The sequence below is a fragment of the Macrobrachium nipponense genome, chromosome 6 (genome assembly GCF_015104395.2).
Source record: "Macrobrachium nipponense isolate FS-2020 chromosome 6, ASM1510439v2, whole genome shotgun sequence".
Classification (NCBI taxonomy): domain Eukaryota; kingdom Metazoa; phylum Arthropoda; class Malacostraca; order Decapoda; family Palaemonidae; genus Macrobrachium; species Macrobrachium nipponense.
Genome location: NC_061108.1, coordinates 42,725,083 through 42,733,356, shown reverse-complemented (window position 1 = coordinate 42,733,356; position 8,274 = coordinate 42,725,083). Strand labels below are relative to the sequence as shown.

General features: G+C 32.5%; 1 protein-coding gene across 1 annotated transcript in view; it reads right to left on the bottom strand.

Moving 5' to 3' along the window:
* LOC135216293 (bridge-like lipid transfer protein family member 1) overlaps positions 1 to 8,274 on the bottom strand; it is a gene marked incomplete in the record, with an annotated part of 368,522 nt that overhangs the window by 111,309 nt on the left and 248,939 nt on the right.

Here is an 8,274-nt window from a genome sequence, read left to right as displayed (position 1 = left end):
TAAGATGCAGTTCAAGAAAACAAGTTTACATTAGATACCATGACAGAAGGATTGCATCAATTCACTGCTCTCAAGTAGTTTTTTCGTGATGCAACCCTACAATGGTATGTGCTTTAAACTAAAGGAAATGACAGAAAAACCATTTGCATTATATGAAGCAAGTTCTAAAGAAATGAAAAGCAAAACTTATTAAACAGATACCACACTGCATCTCCCAAAGGTTTCAACCCACCCCATCCCCCACTGCCATCACAGATGCTAAAAGACCAGCCACTTCTCCTTCTCCCACAGAACTAATTGACAAAGAGGATGATGATCTTGATTATAATAATGCCAAACATACAGTTTTTAAGAATATGTCTGCTGTGTGTGTGTCTCATATCACAACTGTTCATTATTCCTTACATAAGTGTAAGATGATTGGTGTTTTTAAGATTACTGTACAATGATGCATGTACCAATTATCAATTGGTATTTGTCTTATAAACTTAATGACATACAAGATAAAAAAAATAAAGTACTGTGCAGATACCATTGACATACAGGTATACAGCATACACATTTCCTCTCTATTTATCACTCTGTATAATCAGTAATGTCCTGCACTGCTTTGAACACAAAATGTGTATTGCCCTGTTCTGTATTGTATAAAACTTTGCAAATAATAAACTTTTATGCAAAATACATAAAACTTTGTAAATAATAAACTTTTATGCAAATTACTAGTAATGTTCATGGCCAACAATACACTGTATAGTTCTATAGTACTAAGAATTAAGGTCTGGAGGTCAAAAATTATCTGGAATATTTTTTATTTTCCCAGGAACTTGGTACTATCCTTAATGTGCATGAATTGCGACAACTATAATCTTTAATTTTGCTAAAAATCTATTGATCACAGTATTCCTATATGTAGTTTGTTTGATTTTGCGCATTTATGATTCATAATATGCATACTTAAGAGTCCTCATTTTGTTGTACTATCATCATCATCATCATCATCATCGTCATCATTCATCATACATCATCATCATCATCATCATATCATCATTATTTTTATTATTATTTTTTTTTTTTTTTTTTTTTTTTTGCTCTATCAGTCCTCCAATTCGACTGGGTGGTATTTATAGTGTGGGGTTCCGGGTTGCATCCTGCCTCCTTAGGAGTCCATCACTTCTTACTATGTGTGCCGTTTCTAGGATCACACTCTTCTGCATGAGGCCCGGAGCTACTTCAGCCTCTAGTTTTTCCAGATTCCTTTTCAGGGATCTTGGGATCGTGCCTAGTGCTCTATGATTATGGGTACGATTTCCACTGGCATATCCCATATCCTTCTTTAATTTCTATTTTTCAAGATCTTTGATTACTTTTATCCCTTTTGTTTTTTCCCCTCTCTTTTCCCCTTCAACTCTGGTGGTACCCCATGGTATTGCGACATCAATGAGTGATACTTTCTTCTTGACTTTGTCAATCAACGTCACGTCTGGTCTGTTTTTGCACGTATCACCCTATCCGTTCTGATACCATAGTCCCCCCAGAGGATCTTTGCCTGATCGTTTTCTATCACTACTTCAGGTTGGTGCTCGTACCACTTATTACTGCAAGGTAGCTGATGTTTCTTGCACAGGCTCCAGTGGAGGGCTTTTGCCACTGAATCATGCCTCTTTTTGTACTGGTTCTGTGCAAGTGCCGGGCATTCGCTTGCTATGTGGTTTATGGTTTCATTTTTCGTATTGCACTTCCTACATATGGGAGAGATGTTTTTATTTCCGTCTATCATACTTTGAACATATCTGGTTCTTAGGGCCTGATCTTGTGCCGCTTGTTATCATTCCTTCAGTTTCCTTCTTTATTATTATTATTATTATTATTATTATTATTATTATTATTATTATTATTATTACTATTATTATTAACCAAACAAAAACTTCTTTCAGTTTTCTTCTGAAGATTGAAAAAGAAACCCACAAACATCACTGTAAAGTTCCAGATGACTTCTTGGCCTTGACCCAGGCTAACATCCCAAACATCTCTTGAGAATGGGCCACAGACAGGGCCTAAAAGTACGAGTGTGGAGAAAAAACTAAATGTAAATACTTAGAAGTAAACAAGTTACAAAGTGATTTTGTGGGTTTCTTTTTCAATTATTATTATTATTATTACTCTTACTATTATTATTATTATTATTATTATTACTACACTACTCAAAAGCATGAGGTACAGCTACTGCATAGTTACTTGGAACTTTTTGGGGGGGTTTAATGTTGTTTTGGGAGGGATACCAAGATAATGATATTTCATTATTTCAAGATTCTTTATCCTCTTTACTATTATGAGTACTTTTAGGGGTTACAATTTTGACAGTAAATTTTGACTTTGGTTAACCCTTTTACAACGCCAGATTGGACGTATTAAACGTCAACGAAAAATTGTTCTTGGACAGGTGCGAAACAACGTACGAAACATTTACGAAAAAGTTTTTTTTTTTTAAATTCGCAGAAAAATAGTTATAGGCCTACTAGGCAAAAACTTTTGAATCACGCGCCTTGGGGGATGCTGGGAGTTTCACTGATCAAGCTGTTGTTTTGTTTTACAATCGTTACCCAGGCGCGCAAGCGCAAATTTCTTTCTTCTACCACTAAAAAGCCATTAGCGACACATCTCGGAAATTAATTAGTCACATTGACATAATTTTTGCAACCTTTTTATTTTATTATTGGCCGTTACATAGAGTTTTATACATGAAATGTGCGCAATTTCACGTAGAACTCAAAAAAAACTCATGCTTTGTAGCTTTGTCAGTTTTGAAATAAACAATAAGTGCATTTCAACCTTCGCTTAACTTTGACTCTACCGAAATATGGTCGAAAAACGCAAATTGTAAGCTAAAACTCTTATATTATAGTAATATTCAATCATTTACATGCTTCATTTTCAACAAATTGGAATCTCTAGCACAATATTTTGATTTATGGTGAATTTATGAAAAAAACTTTTTCCTTACGTCCGCGCGGGTGGGAACTCTTCCGAAAAAATCAAATTTTTCGTCCGATTGTCGTAATGTTTGCACCATTTTAAATTAGCCGTTACATGAAGTTTTATATATGAAAATGCGTGCAATTTCATGTAGAATAAAACAAAAAACAACCCATGGTTGTAGCTTTTATCAGTTTTGGAAATATTTCATATAAATAACGATTTTATCAGTTTGGAAATATTTTCATATAAATAACGATAAGTGCCGAAATATCAACCTTTGGTCAACTTTGACTTGACAGAAATGGTCGAAAAACACAATTGTAAGCTAAAACTCTTACATTCTAGTAATATTCAATTGTTTACCTTTATTTGCAACAAATTTGAAGTTTCTAGAACAATATTTCGATTTATGGTGAATTTATGAGAAAAAAAAATTTCCTTACGTCCGCGCGGTAATTCCGAAAAAATCATAATATTTTTTTTGTCCGATTGTCGTAATGTTTGCACCATTTTAAATTAGCCGTTACATAAAGTTTTATTTATGGAAATGTACGCAATTTCATGTAGAATACAACAATAAACGACACATGGTTGTAGCTTTTATCAGTATTGAAATATTTTCATATAATAACGATAAGTGCCAAAATAAACAACCTGGTTAATTTGACTTGACCGAAATGGTCGAAAAAAACGCAATTGTAAGCTAAAAACTCTAACATTCTAGTAATATTCAATCATTTACCTTTATTTTGCAACAAATTTGAAGTTTCTAGCACAATATTTCGAATTAAGGTTAATTTATGAAAAAAGAAAAATTTCCTTATGTCCGTGCGGTAACTCTTCCGAATAAAATCTGACATTTTTTCCTCCGATTGTCGTAATGTCTGCACCATTTTAAATTAGCCATTACATAAAGTTTTATGTATGAAAATGTGCAAAATTTCATGTAGAATACAACAATAAACAACCCATGGTTGTAGCTTTTATCAGTTTTGAAATATTTTCATATAAATAATGATATGTGCCTAAATTTCAACCTTCGGTCAACTTTGACTCGACCGAGATGGTCAAATAACTCAATTGTAAGCTAAAACTATTACATTATAGTAATATTCAATCATGTAACTTTATTTTGCAACAAATTGGAAGTCTCTAGCACAATATTTCGATTTATTGTGAATTTATGAAAAAAACTTTTCTTATGTCCGCACGGTAACTATCCCGAAAAATCATAAATTTTTTTCGTCCCAATTGTCGTAATGATTGCACTATTTTATATTAGCCCTTACATAAAGTTTTATATATGAAAATGTGCGCAATTTCATGTAAAATACAACTAAAAACAACCCATGGTTGTAGCTTTTATCAGTTTTGAAATATTTTTATATAAATAACGATAAATAGATAAAATTCTACCTTCGGTCAACTTTAACTAGACTGAAATGGTCGAAAACTGAAATTGTAAGATACAGCACTTACAGTCTAGTAATATTCAATCAATTACCTTCATTTGCAACAAACAGGAAGTCTCTAGCACAATATTTCGATTTATGGTGAGTTTTTGAAAACAGCGTTTTTTTACGTCCGCGCGTTACGAATTCATACATCATATTGTGATAATATTTTCTCTGTGTTGCTTTGATTGTTTTACAATTTGTTATATACCAAAATGATCACAATTTAGTGTACAATGCAACAAAAAAATAATTAACTCATTAACTTTAACTGTTTTGCTCACAGCGAGATTTGCATTCAATTGTATACGAAATTTTTTTCTCTCTGTCATTTATTCCAATATTTATACGATAATGATTTTTTTTTCATTTCTGATGGTTGCATACTAAACTTCAGACAATGACAAAAAAAGGAGCCAAAAATGAATTCTCAATCTTAAAAATTAACCCTCTTACACCGAAGCCCTAAAATCAAAACCTCTCCCGTATGCCGGGGCCGGTTTGGAGTGAGCGCGGAAGCGGAAAAAATAATTTTTCAAAAAAAATCACAGCGCGCTTAGTTTTAAAGATTAAGAGTTCATTTTTGGCTCATTTTTTTGTCCTTGCCTGAAGTTTAGTATGCAATCATCAGAAATTAAAAATAATATCATTATCATATGTAAATAATGCAATATATGGTAGCGAAAAAAAAAATTCATACATAATTGTATTCAAATCATGCTGTGCAAAAAACGGTCAAAGCTAACGAGTTACTTTTTTTTCGTTGTATTGTACACTAAATTGCAATCATTTTGATATATAATACATTGTAAAACAATAAAAGCAACACCGGAAAAATATTATCACAAAATGATGTACGAATTCGTAACGCGCGACGTAAAAAAAGTGGTTTTTTTTTCAAAAATTCACCGAAAATCTAAATATTGTTCTACAGACTTCCAATTTGTTTCAAAATGAAGACAAATGATTGAATATTATGATACTGTAAGAGTTTTAGATTAGAATTGCAGATTGCCAGATTTCGACCATTTCGGACGAGTTAAAGTTGACCGAATGTCAAAATTTTTATATATATTTTTTTTATATGCACATATTTCGGAGATGGGAAAAGCTACAACCTTCAATTATTTTTATTGTATTCTTCATGAATTTGCGCACATTTTGATATATGAAACTCTATAAAATGGCTAATATGAAAAGGAGCAAATATTAGGATAATGCGATGTACGCATTTCGGAGACTTGCGACCGCGAATCACCATAAATCACAATATTGTTCTAGAGACTTCAAATTTGTTTCAAAATGAAGATAAATGACTGAATATTACTAGGCCGTAAGAGTTTAGCTTACAATTGCTTTTTGTTTTCAACTATTTCGGTAGAGTCAAATTTGACAGAACGTGGTTTTTTTTCTATTTATCGTGATTTATATGCAAATATTTTGAAAAAAGAGAAAAAGCTACAACCTTCAATCATTTTTAGTTGTATTCTACCTGAAATTGCACACATTTTCATAGATAAAACTTTATGTAACAGCTAATTTTAAATGGTGCAAACATTTCGACAATTGCACAAAAAAATTCTGATTTTTTTCGGAAGAGTTACGCGCGCGGACGTAAGGAAACTGTTTTTTTTTTTTGTTTTTTTTTTTTTCATAAATTCACCATAAATCGAAATATTGTGCTAGAGACTTCCAAGTCGTTGCAAAATGAAGGTAAATGATTGAATATTACTAGAATATAAGAGTTTTAGCTTACAATTGCGTTTTTTGACCATTTCGGCAGTCAAAGTTGACCGAAAGTTGAAATTTTTGCACTTAACGTTATTTATATGAAATATTTCAAAACTGATAAAAGCTACAACCATGGGTTGTTTTTTCTTTAGTTGTAATTTGCTTGCATGAAATTTGCGCCACATTTATCCCATATATAAAATAAAACTTTATGTTAACCGGCGTAATTTGTTTAAAAATGGCGTGCTAAAACATTATCGGACCAATCGCACGAAAAAATTTATCGGAAGAGTTACCGCGCGAATGTAAGTAAAAAGTTTTTTCATAAATTCACCATAAATCGAAATATTGTTCTAGAGACGTCCAATTTGTTGCAAAATGTAGGCAAATGATTGAATATTACTATAATATAAGAGTTTTAGCTTACAATAGCGTTTCTCGACCATTTCGGTAAAGTCAAATTTGACCGAAGGTTGAAATTTTTGCACTTATCTCGTTACTTATTCTATGAAAATATTTTCAAAACTGATAAAAGCTACAATCATGAGTATTTTTTTGTTGTATTTTACATGAAATTGCGCACATTTTCATATATAATACTTCATTTAAAGGATAATTTAAAATGGTGCAAAAATTATGTCAAAGTGACGAAATAATTTTGAGATGTGTCACTGATACTTTTTAGTGCGATAAGAAAGAAATTCGCGCTTGCGGGCCTGCGTAGCGATTGTAAACAAAACAATGCCTTGATCCGTGAACTCCCAGCATCCCCCAAGGCACGTGATTCAAAAGTTTTTCGGATGGTAGGCCTAAAAGTATTTTTCCGCGAATAAAAAAAACTTTTTTGAGTCGACGTATGATACGTCCATTCGGCATACGGGAGACATTTTGACTCTATGTTTAATACGTCCATTCGGCGTAAGAGGGCTAAGCGTGCTGTGATTTTTTAAAAAACTTTTTTTCTGCTTCGGCGCTCACTCGCAAACGCCGCTGGCATACAGGAGACACTTTCAGAAATACCGGCTCAGCGTTCAAGGTTAAAATGTTATTTTTCTCCTACTGCATTTTGAAAAGGGGATGTATTTTCTTGAGCTATTTTTGCATCTTTTGATAAATTCAAATGCAATTTATTTGACCTCTGTTATCATTAATTGCTGTCTAATTTAATTGCGAATTGCAAATTTGTAAGTTCAGTTTCGGCAGGATCTTCAAAGCCAGTTACTTCAAGTTCCACTTTATTTCTTTAATGAATACAGCAGTTCACTTCCTGAGGATCTTTAACTCTTGTGATGTGTAGTAAAAGCAGAATTCCTTGAATTGGCACTGGTGATGTGACTGAGGGAACTACAAAAAGCTAATGTAGGTTCCTTTTTCACAAGTCTTCTTCAGTATGAATAAGCCTTGAGCATATGGCCAATTTTCTTTGTTCTGGTCTAGTATGTACCTGTATTTTAGCTAACACAGTCTGACTTACAATTCTTCCCTTAGCCACCTAAATTTAAGACTGTTTTTCTTATAAAGAATATTGTACGTTTAAATGTTTTTCAATAGTAATGCTTCTTTTAAAGTACATAACAAAAATAATGATACAACAGACAGAAAAGCAATACATACTATGGAGAGCAATAAAGATAATTGGTTGGGAGATTAAAAGTTTTTAAAAGTGAATGGTTAGCTGTAAAAGTGGATTTGGATCAAGGGATCAAGGGTGTACATGTGTACATGGAGGAGTTCGAGATAAGTATATGAAAACTGACTGGCTGGGAAAGAATAAAGGTCAACCTTAAACCACGAGGGTCTGGATGACTGTGTACCAAAGAGAAAATGATGGCCAGATACAGAATGTATGTCTGGTTGTCAGCCTATAACTTTTAAGATCTATAAGACTATCTTTTGAGGAAAGAAGTTTTCTTAAAAGAAGTACTGTCTATTCTGAAGGATTAGTTGCCATGAAATATTTTACTAATCTATGTCTAAATAACAACTAAATAGTCATCAACCTTTGATTTTATTATGTTGTCACCTGCAAATGTTGACCCTTAAGAGAGTCTGATGACTGCAAATGATGTCACCCATAGTAAATTATGTATATCACTGAATTTTTACTTTT